General features: G+C 37.6%; 1 pseudogene; it reads right to left on the bottom strand.

Annotated features, from left to right (window-relative positions):
* Positions 1-195: 195 nt before the first annotated feature.
* Positions 196-17,038, bottom strand: LOC121249366 (annotated as a pseudogene).
* Positions 17,039-18,962: the final 1,924 nt, after the last annotated feature.

The raw sequence follows: 18,962 nt of genomic DNA, 5'->3' as shown, positions 1-18,962 counted from the left end.
CTTAATACTTGTTTTTTCTACTTCCCTGCACTTAACTCTTCTATCATTATAAGAAACTTTGATGTACTTTTAACATTTTTTTTTTCTAAGCAAGCTAGAGAATACAATAACACATTGACATATTGTAATTTGACATATTTTTATACAGTACTTGTGCAATCTTATATTTCGCGTTTATGAAAGGAAAATGCTAATTTATCTCGCAAGTTTGCTCCTTATTTTGACTGTTCGTATATTTTTATTTTTATGTTTTATTTTTGTTGTTCGTATATCCAGAATCTTCTCAGCACCATCCAAGTCATCCAGATTTCCTAACGAGCTCACCATACTTGATAGCCTGAGTTCCAGACTCTCCCAATCCCTCCATACAAAATCCAAATACGAAGTGAGGAATATTTCATAAGCAGAATTCCTTGTTTTACCGCTAACGAGTTGCTCTGCTTTCTTCAGCATTTCTAACGTCTTTTCATGTAATCCAGTTTTTGAGTATCCATTTGCTGCAACAGCATAAGTATTCCAGTATATGGTGATTTCAGGATCAGCTTCCATCTTCATTAAAAGCTTCTTCATTCCCTTAATATCAGAGGTGGCTGCATAAGCATTCAACCTAATGTTAACTGTGAACATATCCCAGTCAATGCCCTTCGTTTCCATCTCTTGCATTAGACTGTCTAGTTTCTCAGTTTTACCTATCCGAGAATGGAGAGTTAACATATCATTATAAGGCAAAGGTGATTTCAGAAAAACTAGCTCCCTCATCTTCTGCATGGCGGCCTCTGCTTTATCCAAAGATTTATGTTCTACATAGCACTTTAACAGAGCACCATATACGTGGATGGTGATTCTTGAAGTGTCAGGGATGCTATCAAAATACTTCTCTGCTTCTTCTAGGCCATGAACTTTTGAAGATCAAATCTAGCCGAACAGCAATGTGTCCAGGGGATGGGTCAGGGTTCCTCACTCGACCATTCAGATATCTGAAACAAAACAAGATCCAGGAGCATTAATATGAAGATTATGGTCACATTACCATTGCGCCAAACAAGGATGGCCGATGTTTCAACCAAAAGGGAAACCAATTTCTCAAAGCAAAAATATGAGAGACAATAATTGGAGAACAAAATCTAAGTGCAACTGACAGAATCTAGAAGAACAAGGATATCAACCAGAAGTTCAACTAAATATCAGCTAAATGTACAAACCAAGCTGAAAAGCATAGCAGTACAGTAGCAAGGCTGAGCGTTCCCATGGTACAAGTTTAAGCGTTACTCTTTCCAAATGAAGCAGTTTGATTCTGTTGGGCTACTTTGTGTGGAGTCTGATTCTGTTTTTGGCTCTTGGACCGACCTGGTCCGCTGATTTGGGTTTGCTATAAATTGCATTATTCCTTTGAACGGCCGCCGCACTATACCTTTTGATTATCATCTGAAATCAAATCTATTGTAGCTCCATGGATGTAGGAACATTGTAGAATCACGTAAATTTTGTGTCGTGTATCATTGATTCCACTTTTTGTTTTGTTTTTTTGTTTCTTTCTCTTATCAGTCTTAACAAACTCAAGTATGGCATGTCACTTGATATCTCTTCTTTACCCCTAGGGGTTGGCTTAAGTGGTAAAGGCCTTGAGCTTGGGAGTATGCTCCTCCTAGGTCTAAAGTTTAAATCCTTTGGGTGCAAACAATCTTTAGGAATTAACGGACTGGAGATTTTCTCTTTAAATTTTCCAACGTGCACTTGTGGGAAACTCCTTGCCAAGAACCTGTACACTCCTGAGATTAGTCAGGACATTATTCCAGACATCCGGTCCAAATAAAAAAAAAAAATTGATATCTCTACTTTCTCATATCAAACAATTAGTACATCGTGATTCTTGATTTTGCCACAACTTGGGAAACTGTTTAAAAACTCAACACACGGAAACATATCTCCAAAAGAGGATTCTACCTCATGCAACCATCCTCTAAAGTTGAAAACAATAGGTGACAAGAACTCTAAGAGGCCATTAGTTACCTTGTAAGCCTAATGAGCAATATTACATCCCCGATGGTTGGGGAGAAGCACAATTCTTTTTTTAGGGTACTCCCAGGAACATATATAGAAGAGATGGGCAATGACTGTAGCTCAAAGGATTAAAGAGTGTGTATTGGGGGTGGTGGGGGGAGGGGGGGGGGGGGGTTTGCATAACTTCACCTACAACTGGCAAAAAATGGAAGGGCTTTTTCCCCTGGGGATAGTAGACAGGCGGAATCAAATCTCTTAGAACCAAAACGGTCTTATATTCGTGGAGCAGGCTCGTACACATTTAGTGCAACGTATAAAACATCCAATAAATTTATGCACGCTTTTAGGTTCAAATTTACTTCTGCCACAAATATACGATACAATTCAGATGGACTCATTCGTCATCTATCAAACAATCATTAGACCCTTCATAGCCTAAAAACTTTTAACCAAAGTGTACACCCATATCAAAAGTACATAATACACGGGCACTCACAAATGTATATAAGTTTTAAGGGAATTGATACTTGTAAAGCATGTTTGAAGCGATGATATTTGCGAAGCTGCTTGATAAATCTATTAAGCTTGAAATTCTAGATGTCTTGCCCTCCTTCCAGCCACTGGTCGATCACTTGGACGATCAGAACCATAGGATCACCAACCTGCGAAATGTGAAGGTAGAGAGAGTCAATTTGGGGCATAGACCTGGGTATGGTTTTGATATGATAGAAGCAAGCACCGAAAACCCTCGAAATGGCATAGCCTCGCCATGGACTTGAGCAAAACAGCTTCATGCATTAGCTTGAGAGGGAGAGATGAAATTGAACCCTAACGATAAATGTTGTATTCTGAAGGCGTTTGGGTTTAAGGGTTTGTTGGTAGTTGAGCACCATTCGCTACCCAAAACCAATGGCCCAGTATCAGCAGAGCCCCTGCCGGGGACATTGGGTTGAAGTTCCCAACTCCCTAGGGAGTGGGGGAAGTCCGAGGAGAATAGGTATCAGTGAGGGAATGCTACGTCTAGGAGCTAAAGCAGAAAGATGAAGGGCCTGCCTCTGTCTACAATTGAACAGAATAGGCTAGACAACACTGAAGACACTGCGGCATGCCTCCGTCTATAACTTGCCTTGCTAGTTTTGAGAGGGGAAAGGATGGTGCATGGCTTTGAAGAGAAAGATGGACGAAGACGTCACCAAAGCGGGATTTCGTGTCCTTTAATTTTGTAACACCTCTTCATCTAGTTTGTACTTTCCTTTTTATTTAATAAAAATGCGGCTTTTCAGGACAATGCAAAACATCTGCTCCACGCTTTCATATTACCAGTAAGGCGCTAACAATAAAAAATGTGGCTAACGAAGTCATCGGCAACAACATCATCAATAGATCATCTCCCTGCAGTGCACCATAGGGAAAGGTAGGCCTTAGGGTTGCCTTACCCCTCCTGCGGCGGAGTGCTGGTCAATGTTTGGTTGCTTGAAGATGAAAATTTACCTACCTCATGGAATTTAATAGGCGGGTGCGGGTCGAATCACAAACTGCTCGAAATCACCTCCTATGGGACACTATAGGGAAAGGTTGGACTAAGGGTGGCCTTATCCCTCCCGTAGAGGAGAGCGGGATCGCTCTCACGACCCTCCCTAATAAATTACCTCGACCTTCGCCGTAATGAAGAGTGGGATCAACACCAGCCTGACCTAACATTTACCTTTCCTGTGATATCAAAGAGTGGGAATGAGTCCAGTAACAGACTGTCCAAACAACTTACCTCCCTATGGGACTCAATAGAGAAAGGACAGCCTAAATGCCTCCTTATCCCTCCCACAGAGGAGAGCAGGTCTTGCCTTCAAAGTGGCCCGAAGAACTTACCCCAGCTCCTATCATAGAGAAGAGTGGTCAGCCAGTTGCTATCCGAACTTACCTCCCCACGAGATACCACAGGGAAATGTTCGTCTTAATGTTGCCTTTTCACTCCTGTGACAGAGTGCGGGTTAGTCCTTAGCTACCCAAAATCAGAAACTATACATTCCTTGTAAGTGTCAACAAGTGTGAATGAGTACAGTAACAAACTGCCTGAATAACTTACCTCCTCGCAAGATATAAGAGGAAAGGTAGGCCTAAAAGGTTATCTTGTCCCCCCCCCTCCCCCCCCCCCCCCCCCCCCCCCCCCCCCCCCCCCCCCCCACAAAGGAGTGCAGGATTAGCCTTTGCGGCAACTTGAAAACTTACCCCGACATCCACTACGAGTGAAGAGTTGGTCTAGTACCAGCCTGGCCCAAAATGTTACATTTCCCTATGATGTCAACAAGTGGGAGCGGATCCAGTAACAGACTGCTTGAAAGACTTACCTCCATGTGGGACTCAATAAGGAAAGGCTGGCCAAAAGGCGGCCTCCTCCCGCTGAGGAGAGCGGGTCCTGCCTTCAAGGTGGCCTGAAGAACTTACCCCGACTCCTATCACAGCGTGAGAGCAGATTGCCCCAATGGCAGCCCGAAGAATTACCTTACCTCCTTGGGGAACCAAAAGGGGTGGGCTAATTTGAGGTAGCATGACCGCTCCCCAATGTAGTGTGGGTTTTAGTCTTATGACTACTCGAAGTAAGAAGAATCTCTAGAAGTGAAGCAAAGTCCCGCAAGAAGGCTGCACAAGCATCAACAACCAAGAAACTGATCAAGGTTATAAACTCTCCAAATACCAAGACAAAAGATACAAGCAAGAGCAACAACGGCACACAGCGGAAGGCAATAAGCGCGAAACAATGCAAAAAAGAAACAAGCAAAAAGATGAAGAAGAAATACAACGAAAAAAATGCAGAAACCATATAGCCGGATACACAAAATCATTTTATTAATTATGTAGGATTACAAGGAACAAGTTACATCATAAAGTCGTAAAGTTATAAGGAACAAGTTACATTATAAGGCCACATAAAGCCGCAGGACTACAAGGAGCAAGTTACACCTTAAAGCTTATATATTCAACAAAACAAGTTCCACTGCCTGACCCTAGACCTAGACCGTAAACCGGCCAGTGATAATCTAAAAGATCCAAACGACCTCATTGTTCTCGGACCGAAGGAAACCAAAATGAGTTCGGGATCTACAGTTGTGTGTTTTAGACAGCGATGGTTGCCATGGCACCACAACAACCAAGTCATTCACCACTGTAACCAAGCAGGCAACAAGTTTCATGCAAGCAACGAGTTGCGAAGAATGGCTTCGAAGTCGAGCCCCGTAAGCAAAAACTCCCACCCCCTCAAACTAGTTTCAGAACGAAAGTGTTTTTAGAGAGAAGTTGGAGTTTCTCTCTCTAGTTACTTAGTCTTTGATGATAATATAACTTTTAGCTTTAGACTTATAGCTTAGAGGTTAAAGTAATAAACTCTACTATTAAAAAGCTATTTACTGTTCGGTAACCAAATGTCTAAAGCACTTTTAAATATATTACATTTGTTTGGAAATAAATTAAAAATATATTTTTTCGAGGTAGAAATGATGTAAAATGTCATTTAGTTTTTTACAAATTATGAAAATATCCTTGATGGAAATAAAATCTTATAATCAAATTCCAATGAAAACAGTATAATACAATTTTTCATATGTATAATGAAAAAAAAAAAGAGCAATACAATTACGTGCAATATTGATAGCATTTTCACTCGATATCTCTGATTGTTTCAGGCGTGAGTATTCTTTTGCTTCTTTGTCCTCTATACTTTTAAGACGTAGATAATCCTCGCCATCATTGTATAACTTGAACTTAAGATCCTTTAACTTGTTTATCAAAAGAAGAATTTGGCATACAATCCAATATCTTCTATCTATTTTTCCAACCTCCAAATCTTCTCTCAATAGTGCATCTAAGCATCAAATGTGCTTGATTAAATATTTCACTCACTCACATTGATCAATTACCACAACAAAAGTCCAATAGATGATATCGTTCCCATCTGTATGGCCCCATGTATCCATTCATATGAGAATATCCAGAATCTACCAAGTAATATTTACCTATATACAATAAATGATAATTAATCAAAAGTAATGAAAAAACCGTTTATTATCTTATTTAGTCATTCTTATTAAATTCAAATCTCTAGGTGGACGTGGAAAGCACAATTCCTCCTTTCGAATAGCTTCCATAAAAATACGTTTATCGTATGCTGCACTTTTCCATCTAACCAAAACAAAGGTGAAGAAGTGCATATAAAAATCACAAACTGCCATGCTATTCTAAGCAGATATCCCTTTTTTATCAGTAAATGAAACTTGTTTTGTTGGAGAAATCGTAACTTGCACATTGGTTCCATCAATAGCTCCAATACAATTTGTGAAGTATGGCTAATATTGTTCATCTTGATGGATTTTCTTTTTGAGCATTCTTAAATTTCAAAGAAAGGAAAATTTCCAAATAAAAGGAAAATTTGAAAAAGAAAGAAAAACAATTTTTTCCCTTAATTAACCACAATAAAAGGAAAAAACCCATGGATTGTGTTTGGTGGGAGGTTGTCTCAACCATGTTTAAGCAATGAGTGAACCACTTTGTTGAGTTATTTCCTCATTTAGTCGCCGGGTGCAAGTGGGAGACACTCGGCTTGTGTTCGGTAGAAAGTTGACTCTTTCACCCTTAAGGGGTGAGGAGAGAAACACCTTCTTGAGTTGTTTCCTCATTTGGTTGCCAGGTGCGAGTGTAGATACTTGTCTTGTGTTTGGTAGGAGGTTGCCATGACCACGCTTAAGGGGACAGGAGAGAAACGCATTGTTAAGTTGTTTTCTCCTTTGGTCGTCAAGTACTAGTGAAGACACTTGACTTGTATTTGGCAAGAGGTTGCCTCGACTGCCCTTGAGAGGCGAGGATAGAAATACTCCGTTGAGTTGTTTGGATATAAACCCATGGGAATAGAATCCCTAGAACCCATAATCAATTTGAAAATTCACCCAAAAAAACCACAATCAAGCCAATGGTAAATTTAGACCTGTTGAGAGACTTGTTTCAAGAACCTGTCTCAAGAACCTAAATTATAAGGAAGAACGCTACAAATGTTTTGATTTGCCTTTGATAAGTTTAAAAGTTCATTAAAAAACAATAGGAGATAAACACAACTCACAATGAATAAATTCATCAAATTTCATAAATTAATTAAAATGAGGCTAAAAGATATTTAAACCAAAACTTAATTAAAATCCTAGTAAAAATAAATCTCCATCTTCCAAAAATACGCCTGAATGAATAGTATCACTGCTACAGTACTCGACTACAGTAACATACATATCTCAATCCCCCAAAAGCCCTAAGTTAACATAAAATCCATTCCCAAAATACCATTGGGCGAAATACAAGGTCTTCCCAAAAGAAACCCTAGCTGCAAATTAAAACAATCCCTAAACTACCTTTAAAAACTTATCTTGAAACCCTAATTCATAAAATATAAAACATAAAACATAAGTGGGCAAAACATCCTTAAGCCTTATTATTCTAAACTAATTCCTATAACTAATAAAATAAGCCCTTTTAATAAATTAGACAAGGTCCAAACAATAACTCTAGCTCATGTCTTCTATAACTTGTATCAAGTGGATCAAAACTGGATCTCCTTCTCTGAAGCTCATCTTGAGTGTAGGTGTCTTGCTAGATTCATCCCAAGTGGATTGCACAAATTCTTGCATTGCCTCCTTGATCATTAATTGGTCCATCTAGAATTTGTAAATAATCTTTAAGACTAGGTCTATCCTGGTGTCCATCATTCCCTTTCTCCTAAAAAAGATTCAACCTCGAATCTCCGCCTACATCAAATGGAGAACGGTTAGAAACATTGAAAGTAGTAAAAACATGATACTCACCGGGAAGATCCACTTTATATGCATTATCATTAATTTTCTCCAGAATTTGAAAAGGTTCATCCAAGCTACTCCTATCATCAACAAGCAAAAGCATCAAAGCTAAAGGAGAAAGTAGATTATAATCATAAACAATTTCAAAAGGATAATAAGACATAATAGTATGCAAGGTTTTATTATATGCACACTCTAATAAGGGCAAATGATACTCCCACAAACGTCCATTTAACAATTTAATGAATGGCAAATGATACTCCCATAAACGTTCATAAAACACATCTAAAGTTTTCCTTACACCAAAATAATCACTCCAATTATATGCAAATTTGATGAATGACAAGCAATACTCCTACAAACGTTCATGCAACATGTTAATGAATGGAAAACGATGCTCCCACAAACGTTCATACAATATGTCAATGAATGGCAAATGATTCTCACATAAACATTCATGCAACACGTCTAAAGTCTTCCTTACACCAAAGTTACCCAACAAATCACCATGTTTACCACACACAAGCAACTTATGCATAAAACTAATACCAATCTAAACTAGGCACTCAAAGTTTATTATCTCTAAACAAGTACCAATCTAGTTTATAGAACTTACCAAACGATGCTTTCTCACATGTTCTATACACACTAGCAAAGTCATCATCATTAGCATGTAATTTCTTATTATATTCAAATTTCAATAACATTGCATTTAAAATAAAGATAAGGACATACTTTTTTGCTTATGCATTAACCATAAAACTTTCCTCACCATGTGTGTATTTGATTACATGAGGAAAAGTCTCAATACAGTCCTCCCACTTAGCATGCATTCTAGTCAATAACTTAGCTTGTCCTTTCAAGTGTGTCAAGAACTCATGTTCTTCAAAAAAATGCCGGGTAGGAATTGTCGCACTTGGGACAAAATCAATGTAGTGCTCTATCTCCTTAATAGGTGGCAATCCACTGAACACACTGCTAGGAAACACGACCTCATATCCCTGCAACAAAGAGACAATAACACTAGACAAAGATACGTCAAGTTCATTAGTATTAAGACTTGCCTTAGCATAAAAAATCATTTTTCCCTTTATTTTGCTCTCACTTTCTTCGCTCTCTTTTCTTTCCACTCTCTTTTTCCCTTTCATTCTCTTTTTTCTTTTTGCTCTTTTTTTTGTCACTCTCTTTTTCTTCATCTTTTTTTGAACTCTCGACCTCACAAATATTTTTCAACTCATTCTTTCTTTTTCTTGAGGTTTCAGTTTTACCCTCATCTTTTTTCTCTCTCATTTTTCTTTCTTTCTCCTTTTCGGCCTCATTATTTTTTTTTTCTCAATCTCACATTCAGTCTTACTTTTTAGGTCAATCTCACTTTCACCCTTACTTTTTAGTTCAGTCTCTTTTTCTATTTTGATCACTCTCACTCTCACTATTTCTTTTTTTTATCACTCTCATTTTCTCTTTCTTTTTTTGAACAACCCCACTTTTCAGTTTTAGTTAGTCTTCATTGACCTGTGTTGGAGTTAAAGGAGCAAATTTGATTTTTTTCCATCATTTTCAAAACTGTACATGTTCCTTAACCCATCATGGATCACCTTCCTATCATACTGCCACTGCTTCCCGACAAGATATGGCCAGCATGCATAGGTACTACATCACAAAGCACTACATCTTGGTATTTTCCAATTGAAAAAAAAACTAGCACTTGCTTATTTACCCTAACCTCCCCACAATCACTCAACCACTACAACTTATATGGTCTAGGGTGTTTCAAGGTAGGTAATTCAATTTCTCAATTAAATTAGTGCTAGCCAAATTAATACAACTTCTCCCATCAATGATCATACTACATACCTTGTTGTTGATGTGGCATCTAGTATGAAAATTGTTCTTGTTCTACTACTCTGTATCATCTATCTTAATTTGTGTATTGAGAGCATGCCTGACAACAAAAGACTCACCATACTCTTCATTCTTTCACTTATGTTCAATACTTGGCTCACGCCTCCTCCTATCTCTCTCACCTTGTAGTTTTCTACACACTACATCTCGTTGATCCATCATATCCCTCATTTCACCCAACACTAAGTTCAACCGCTGAAATTATTGTTGCAAGGCATGCAATACAAAGGATAAGTTATTTGCCATCCCATTTGATGATAAGTCACTCCTATTAGACATCGTAATGTGCTGCACAAAAAGAATGTTAGTGGAAAACCTCACACACTTCCTTACGTGTTTCCACTTGAATAATAGCACTCCACTCGTGTTTTCCTCTTAATTGGCTTTTTACTGATAATAATTTCACTCTCATGTATTTTACTTCAATAGTTTTCCCGATCAAGTTCCTTAAGAACTAGTTGACCTAAATAAAGACAATACAATCTTGTATTATTCCAACCAACAATAGGTTCAAGAAACAAGAATAAGAAACAATGAATGAATAAAATGACACAAGACTCAAATAATTTATACTAAGGAAAGAGTAATTATAAAACAAGATATTAACTAGAAAGATGTATTCAGCCCTTTTGATGATAAACCTCAATCAACAAATACCTTTAAATATGCTACCTTTTTTTTCTTTTCCTTTCTTTTTTTCCTTTTCATTTCTTTTCTTTTCTCTAAATCAATCGCAAACAGTAATATTCAATTGTGAAAATCAAGCAATTGAATTTAAACACACAATAATTGACATTGAAGTAAAAGAGAATCATTGGAACGGCACTCCAAGTAATTGACAAACTTAGAGATGCAAGAAACCATAGAATTTTGAAATCTTAGGTGACGCAAATTTCAGCCAAACCAAAAACCTTAAAAATTTCGGCAACCTACATTTTGTTCCTATTTTTTTTTTTTTTGCAACTGTAAAACAATGAAGTCCTAGAATTAAATTTAAAGATGCAGGAATTAAAAGATAGAATCAGACGTGATTGGAAAATTTACTTTAAATATCAAATGATATGAACCCGTGAGAATGGAATCCCTAAAACCCACAATCAATTTGAAAACTCATCCAAGAAAGCCAAAATAAGCCAATGATAAATTTAGACCCATTGAGGAACTCGTTTTAAGAACCTAGATTATATGAAAATCTAGACTCGTTGAAGAACCTATCTCAAGAACCTAGATTATAAGGAAGAATGTCACAAAAGTTGTGATTTGCCTTTGATAAGTTCAATAGTTCATTCAAGAACAAGAGGAGATAAACTCAACTCACGATGAATAAATTCATCAAATTTCATAAACTAATTAAAATGAGACTACAAAGAGTATTTAAACCAAAACCTAATTAAAACCCTAGCCAAAATAAATCCCTATCTTTCAAAAATACCCCTGAGCAAATAGTGTCACGGCTATAGTACTCGGCTACAATAACTTACATATCTCAATCCCCCAAAAACCCTACGTTAACATAAAATCCTTTCGCAAAATACCTTTTGGCTAAATACAAGGCTTTCCCAAAAGAAACCCTAGCTGCAAATTAAAACAATCCCTAAACTACCCTTAAAAATTTATCTTGAAACCCTAGTTCATAAAATATAAAACATATGTGGGCTAAACATCCTCAAGCCCCATTATTCTAGACTAATTCCTATAAATAATAAAATAAGCATTTTTAATAAATTAGACAAGGTCTAAACAATAACTCTGACTCTTGTCTTCCGTAACTTGTATCAAGTGGATAAAAACTGGATCTCCTTCTCTGAAGCGTATCTTGAGTGTTGGTGTCTTGCTAGCTTCATTCCAAGTGGATTGCACCAATTCTTGCATTGCCTCCTTGATCTTCTTGACTCTTGATCTTGTAATTTGCCCATCTGGAACTTGTAATGGATCTTTAAGAATAGGTCCATCTTGGTGCCCATCATGTTTTCTCCTTTGGTCCTTAGGTGCAAGTGGAGACACTCAGGTTGTGTTTGGAGAGAGGTTGCCTCGACTGTAATTAAGGGGTGAGGAGAGATACATTCTGTCGAGTGGAGACACTAGGCTTGGGCTTGGCATGAGGTTGCCTGGATCTCGCTTAAAAGGCGGGGAGAGAAACACTCCGTTGAGTTTTTCCCTCCTTTGATCACCAGGTTCTAGTGGAGACACTCGGCTTGTGTTTGGTGAGAGGTTGTGTAACAATCCAATCCTAAGTTTAGGCTATAATATAAATTTTATGTAATTTTTTATATATAGCAATAAATATTTTATTATTAATATTATGTTTATTTTATTTTATCAGATTTTATATTATTAATAAATTGTTAATTTTAATAGAATTGTTATCGTACCATTATTATTATTAGTATTCATATTTTATTGTTATTAGGATAATTCATACTTTTAACCCCGCATGTCTCCACTCCCATGCTCATGCACGTCTCTTTTCCTCTAGGTTTCCTCTTGATTCATCACCTATATATATGTATATTACGCTTATCACTTCGGGATGGAAAGAAAACTACAAGCTGCAAACCTCAAGCTTTCCCCTCCATGTACGCTTAGCCCCTCTGCCCAGAGTATGCCGACGCCACCATTGACCACATCAAGGGACGACCAACCGACTCCTCGGACAACACGGTAAGCCACTCCCTGCGCCTCAGTCATGCACGAAACGCACCCCTGTTTTGCACACATGGAACAGAGCACACCCATGCCATGAAAAGCCGCCCGGACACTACTCAGTGAGACGCATTAACCAGAAAGGCCACGACTCGACGACGGAACCACACATTGCACAAACTATGCATGACCGTGAAGGACCTCCAAGCACTGTCACATGTACGCCACATGGTGGCTTCTTGCCGAGCACCTCAACGCTGCCAGTTCAGGTTGTTCCGCCGACCACCCTAGGACGTCGGAGCACCACCCACGGTGCCAGAAACCGCCGACCAGCTCTTCCCCGTGGCACCTACTCCATCCCAGTTGGCCTACGACCCTCCGCCACCCAGCTCAGCACATGCTCCTCCCTCCCTCTTGGTTGCACTGCCGCATGGATCACTTCCTTCGACGTCGCACCACCACAGACGAGCCCCCAGTCGCACCGTCTTGACCCCCGCTAGCAACCTAGAATCGCGACACGTTAGCCTCTCTCTCGGTGAGCCCTTGCTTCGTGCGCCTCTCTCTCCCGAGCCCTCTGTTTTTCTGCAGAATATATATGTATTTGCTTTAGGTTTCAGTTTACTAAGTGCAGTTGTGGATAAATTACAAGTATGCCCTTTTAAATCTAGTATCTTGAAGCAGTGTTTTAAGTATAATTATATTTATAACCTTACGTTTAAGTATATGTTAATTATGAATATTATTATGTCATTTTAATTAAAGTTGAGTTTAATGTTTCAAGTTGAGTTTAATTTTATTAAATAAATATATTAGTCAAATGCTCAATTTATTAAAAAAGTGTTTAAAGAATTGAAAATATATATTAAAGTATACTATTGAGCCTAATAATTTAGTTAATATTTCCTTTGTCAATTTAGTAGGATTTTAATAAAATTATTATGTTATACTTTAAATAGAAAAAATAAAGAAATTTGTTAATAATATTTAAATGATATTAATATTTATTAGATTTCTTATAAGATTTAATAATTATGTTAAGAAATGAAACTTAGTTTAAGAATTTAAGTTTTAAGAATTTTTTTAAAATAGCTCGAGTATTCTACTAAATTATAAATTAGTATTTTAAGTAATTTAAATATTAGGATTTATTGATTATAGTGTTAAACAAAAGATTTGTTTGACTATCTTTTAGATTATGAATTTAATTAAGTAGGATATTAGTACTTATTTGTTTTCAAACAAATTTAGTGATGGTTATTATTGCATATAGGTGTCAAATTACGAAGTGTTATTCAAGAAGAAACGCAGCGAGGTAAGTAATTTTGATCACAATTTAGGATCATCACAATTTAGCTTATAAATAAGTATTATTCAAGCCAGTTCATTGCCAGCCAATTATTTATGCACCTTTCATGTCATATAAAAACATGTCATTCAGCATAGCATACGATTTTGTCATTCCGCATCATGTTTAAACTCAGAAATTATGATTATGTATGTAATATGTCATGCATCTCATGTGTATAAGACACGTAAGCCATCTTAAATTCAAGTGAAAGATAAGATCAGATCAGTTAACAAGATGGCTATTCAGATGCATGGTACCAATGCAGTTCAGTTTTAGGGTGGATGTGCAAGCCACTAACTCAGTCGTGGTCCACCATAGTATGCCAGAATACTATCAGCAGCTCCCCTTGTTGTAGTAGGACGTGGGGCCGGTGCACAACCTCGCACACAGGGTTAAGTGTGTTGGCAAGTCAGTTAAGTCAGATAAATCAGTTAAATCAGATAAATCAGTCAGTTAAATCAATCATACATAGCATAAGCATCAGTATGATCAGTCATGAATTTAAACTCTCGGTATGAATTTTTTTATGAAAACTTTTATGTTTATTATGTTTACATTGTGATAGATTTCTTACTGAGTCTTCAACTCATGTTAGTTTATTTCCATGTTTTTAACCACACAGGTAAGGATGATGAATACGAGCAGCCAGTCCAAGAATAAAAGGAGCAATTAATTTTAGTTTCAGACTTTTTAAAATAAAACATGCTTTTATGACATGAATTTATCTAGTTTATTAATTTAATGTTTCTGGAAAACATTTTTATTAGACAGTTTTTCTACAAAATAAATTCTAATTTCATTTATGAAATACGAGGTCTCTTGGCGGGTTTATTTTATGAAAAACACGTGACACTCTTAGCCTATGAGAATGGGGTGTTACAGGTTGCCTCGATCGCGCTTAAGGGGTAAGGAGAGAAATGCTCCGTTGAGTTGTTTCCTCCTTTGGTCACCAGGTGCCAGTGAAGCCACTCGACTTGTATTTGGTGGGAGGTTGCCTTGACCATGCTTAAGGGGCAAGGAGAGAAACACTTTGTTCCATAGGTATGAGTGGAGACACTCAACTTCTGTTTCGCGAAAGGTTGCCTTGACCTTGCTCAAGGGGCGAGGAGAGAAACACTCCATTGAGTTGTTTCCTCCTTTGGTCGCTAGGTGCGAGTGGAGATACTCAACTTGTGTTTGGCGGGAAGTTGCCTCGACTGTGCTTAAGGGGTGAGGAGAGAAATACTCCGTTGAGTTGTTTCCTCCTTTGGTTGCTAGGTGTGTGTAAAGACACTCGACTTGTATTTAGCGGGAGGTTGCCTCGACCGTGATTAAGGGACGAGGAGAGACACTCCATTGAGTTGTTTTCTTCTTTGGTCGCGAGGTGCTAGTGGAGACAATGGAAGTGAACAACCCTTTTATTATAATGACATGATTACATGGAAATTTATACAAAGTAATATCTTAGGTGTTCAACATTCCATGGGTTGGGTAGGTCCCTCCTACCCCTTTTTAAAAATATTTTTTTTAAAAATAAAATAATATAAAAAAAATAAAAAATACTGTAAAAAAATAAATTAAAAAGCTAAAATTTAACTACAGTGACTAAATCAAACTAAAAATTGGAAATGATAAATTTAAATTTAAAACTACAAGTCGCAATAAATTTAAATTTACAACACCAAAATATTAATAATTCATAGATTTCATTCAAATATAAAATAACAACAATCCTCCGCATCAGTCTTCACAGTCCATGCATTTGAGTCGATGACTCAATAGTAATTTCAAATTTTCCTGCATGAAGTTTTAGATTAGATGCACTATATTTTCTTTAGTCATTTTAACTATAGATTTCTAAACCATCAACCAAGTGATATATGACATAAAATATGGCACATTATGAACTCACCTCCACCTTTAACTCTGACGAGTTTTACATGATGGTAATTTCTAAAATTGAGTTTCTCACCAATAAAGGGGTCACATGGTGCGTCCATCTCAATCATCTATAGTTAGTCTAGGTTGATAGTTAGGTCTACAAAATCATATAAATTATAAATTAAATAATAAAAATATTAAAATTATGTAAAAAATTATTTAAAATCATAAAGTTACCCGATTCAAGCCTATAGCTATCGGCATCAACGGTATCTACTTCAATGGATGTTGAACTTAACCAGTTCTCTGTGCAGACAAGGGTCTCGACAGTGGTCAGAGACAATGAACTCTCCAATAAGCATCCAAGACACACCTCCGGTGCTAAACGCCGACTTAGAGGGAACCGTAGTGATAGGAACAACTAGTACATCCCTGGTTATTCAGGAAAGTATTGGAAATTTGCCAAAATTCACCTTTGACCAAGTTAATATCTAGAATGTATCGCTATGTGCCTTGACATCTTCCATAAAGTAATGCTCAACCTCTGACTTACATTGCATAATATTTCTCGATGCACGATTTTGATGATACCATCGCAGCCACAATAAAATTGAACTTTGTGCATATGTGTCATCCCAGGAAGATGACGAACCAGTCGGGCGTGAGGAGCTTCCACATTCGATTGAAGACTAACCACTACTATTGTAATGACTATATAAATCATCAATATCACATTTAATCAATCTAATAAACAACATCCTCATCATCGAGGATGTCCCTAATCCAATATTCTACAATTGCCAACTTATATCGAGGGTCAATGATCGCAGCCTCAAATAATAATCTATTTATATTCTACACATCCTTCTGATATTTATTATATTTATATCTCATCCTCATAGCCATTGCATTCAACAATCTCACACTGTCAACACAACTTTGTTGCAAATGATCATAAAGCCCCAAGAGCTCCTCGAAGTACATGTTCATAGTAGGATATTTTGTTCCAGATATCCGCATAGTTATGTCATAAAATAATTTTAAAAATTGAACAAAATACATGATATTGGCCCAATTAATTGTGTCTGGCGCACCGAGCCCTCTTCTCCCCCAACTGACTCCAGCAAAGCATACCTCATGCCCCCATCCTTGACCTCCATCTGCTTGAACATTGTTTGGTAATTCTGCACTACATCCAACATTATATATGTAGAATTCCATCGAGTCGGGACGTCCAGTTGCAACATACTAGAAAATGGGATCTCAAGTTGTTCAGTTATTGCCTTAAACTGACGGAGCCGTTGGGAGAAGCCCTCATATATCTCACAAGGTTCTGAACTTTAATAATGGAATCATCAACCTCATTGAACCCTTTAGAGACTATGGAGTTGATGATATGGGCACAATATCGAATAAGGATAAACTGGTTGTCACAAATGATATCCTTCTTTACCATCGTATTTTGCCTAATTAATGACAATATCATTCGCAGTGGCATTGTCAACCGTGATACAAAACACTTTTCTAATCCCTCAATCCTCTATACACTCATTCATCTCCTTGCCAATGGATAACCACTTGTGATCAACAATTTCTTTGAAACCGATAATCCCTTTTTGCAATGTTCACTCACTGTCAATAAAGTGGGTTGTGATACACATGTAGCCCACATTCTGTATGGAGGTCCATGTATCAGTTGTAAATGACACTTTCTGGCTAGTTGTGACAAACATTTCCTTCATTGCTGCCTTCTCCTTGGCATACCACTTTAAACAATCGTGCATCACAGTATACTGTGAAGGTATGAGAAATCATAGCTCTAAAGTATGCACAAATTTGCAAAAGCCTGCCTTTTCAACCGTGGAAGAAGGCATCTCATCAATGATGATTACCTCCACAAAAACATCCCTCAACATCTTCTCATTGCATGAGGGATTGATAGTTTCTTAATCTGTATGTCATCAGTGGTCATAGAAGTCTCGTAACTCAGCTACGTCTGATCAGTTGCTACTAGTCATTTGTGTATTTTATACCACTAGGAACTCGTAAAATGTGCTATTAATACTGGGGTATCTTGCTTCTTCGAATGACAACCTCATAGTTGCCCACAGTAGTGGCATCGAGTCTGTAGGTTCTCACGATCAACAGGAAATTTTGTGAAAGGTTCATATGTCCATGACCTTTTTTTACTAGGTTGTGCTGGTAGATCGGCCTCAACATTCATCAACTTCTCCTCCTCATTAAGCATATCAACGTCTTCTAGATCTATTGGGACTTGACTACTTACACATGAGGTAGCTACTCTAGATGGGGGTCTACAGCCCGAAGTACCTACCGATGATGTCAATGGCTGTTTGTCATCCTCTTGTGGAGAATCGCGACAATTGGTGTAGCATCCATAATTTGAGCAAATAATATGAAATAATTAACAAATAACCGTCATTTAAAATGTTATAAAAATTACCTACAAATTGGAAACACATTGAAAAGGAAAAACATATGTGCCTATTCGTGCTTGTGATTTTAAAAAAAATAAAACAAAAAATTGAATATCTACTCGAGCCATACTCGAGTGAATAATCTATGTGATGGCTCAAGCGAAAGCTCGATCGAGCAATCTGTGTGATGTTCGCTCGAGCCACATTCAAGCGACGGCTCGATCGAACAATTTGTGTGATGTTCACTCGAGCCACACTCAAGCAAAGGCTTGATCGAACAATGTATGTAATGTTTGCTTGAGTGACACTCCAGCGAATGTCACCTAGAATAAAAACACCCAATTTTTCCAAAATCTAAATCCCTCAATTTCTAAATTTAACAATCTAAAAAGCGAAATCATTAAAATGCAAACACAAAATCATTGAGGTGAACAACAAATCAAACACATTTCAAAAATTTGAAACCACAATGTTTAAATATAGGGATTTTGGAACCCTAAAAGTCTACAAAAAAACTGAGTGGTCGAGTGGCTTACAATTTATGATGAACTCCAGAAGGAGGCTCGCAGGGACCTCAGGTGACGACAGTCAGTGGGGAACTGGGGGAGGTGAAGCACAGTGTGAAGACAAAGGGAACTGTGGAACTATTGTGCGAAAGTGAGGGGAGAAGAAAGGGGTCCTGCATTTTGGACCCCCTTCTCCACGAAACGATGTTATATGGGAACGACTTCGTTTAGTTTCCCCTGCATTTTTTTGACCTGCTTCAACGAAACAACGTTGTTCCTCTTAAAGTGGAACGATGTCGTTTTGATGTATTGTTTTTTAAAAAATAAATATCGGAGTTTGGAGTTTGGAGCCCATGTGTGCTCCGACTCTAACTCCGAATCTGAACTCCGACCAGTGGAGTCGGAGTCTTGTCGAAATTTGGCCAGAGTTGGAAAA

This window comes from Juglans microcarpa x Juglans regia, chromosome 2D, assembly GCF_004785595.1.
Source record: "Juglans microcarpa x Juglans regia isolate MS1-56 chromosome 2D, Jm3101_v1.0, whole genome shotgun sequence".
Taxonomy (NCBI): Eukaryota; Viridiplantae; Streptophyta; class Magnoliopsida; order Fagales; family Juglandaceae; genus Juglans; species Juglans microcarpa x Juglans regia.
Note: the sequence above shows the minus strand (reverse complement) of the source record. Positions and strands in the feature narration are given on the sequence as shown.